Raw genomic sequence first — 1,189 nt, forward strand, 5'->3', positions numbered from 1 at the left:
GCACTAGCTGGCTCTCTGAGTGCCATTTGTTGCTGCTAGTGTTGCCTTTTTTTTTTTCTGCTTCTACTGACTTCTTACTTGCCTTTTGCCACCTCCCCCTCCCTTTGCTCAAGTACCTGGCTCTGTACACCATCTTTGCTTCTTCCTGAGGGGCTGCGGAGCTCCATTCGACTGTGGAGCTACTTCCCGGTTTGGGCTGCTGCACTGGTGGGATCCTGGGGCTTTTGCTCGCTTGTTTCTTTTGAATTGTTTGTTTGTTTTCCTTTCCTTTTCTTGAGTTGGGAGCCCTTTCTGGCCAGGCTGAGCTGCGTGGCAGGGAGATGCCCCTTCGGCCTCCACAGATGTGCAGAGGGATCCCTAAGGGCACTTCTTTTTACATTGTTTTTCTTTTTTTTTTTTTTCCTGCTTCTTTGGGGGCCTTTCATGTTTTTTTTTTTTTAATTTGTTTTGTTTTCTTTCTCCTCTTTTTCCCTTTTTGTCTTTCTTCATTGCTCAGTTTCTTGTCTCTCTATATCTTCCTTCTCTTTCTATTCCCTGAATACCTGACGTTGTATACCTCTACGCCTTCTAGCCAGGCTGTACTGCAACACCTGAGAGCGATTTCCCCAGACCTCATAGCTGCACTGGTGGGATCCCTGGGAACTCTGCGGTTCTTTAACCTTTCTGATTCTTATTTATTCATTCCTTTCTTTTCTTCTGCATCCCCTTTATGTTTTTTTCCATTTCATAGTCTCTCATCTCTCCATTCCAACGGCAAGCTCCCCTAGCATTATTTTTAGCTCCACACATAACAATCTCCCCGCTGCATCCTGCCTACCTGCACCGTGCGTTTGACATCACACCACCAAGCAGCACAGGCACAGCCTACTGGAACCTACCCTGCACTGATTACTGACCAGCTCTGGTGGCTATAGTAAGTGCCACAAACAACCCATCTCAGTAACTCCTCTTCAGCTAGACCTGCCCTGCCGTAACACATCTGAGTGACTGACCCTGCCAGTTGAAGAAGGAGGCGAAAAGTATTGTGCCCACAGACGAGCAAACAACAAAGAACACACAGTCTGCCTGCTCATAGTCAAATTTTTTTTAAAAAAAGGACGAAACAAACAAATCTACAATCAATAAATGAGAAAAATAACTACTGAATGCCCCGAAGACAGTAGACAATAACAAAACATTTACAAAAACA

This window comes from Trichechus manatus, unplaced genomic scaffold, assembly GCF_000243295.1.
Source record: "Trichechus manatus latirostris isolate Lorelei unplaced genomic scaffold, TriManLat1.0 scaffold00056, whole genome shotgun sequence".
NCBI lineage: Eukaryota > Metazoa > Chordata > Mammalia > Sirenia > Trichechidae > Trichechus > Trichechus manatus.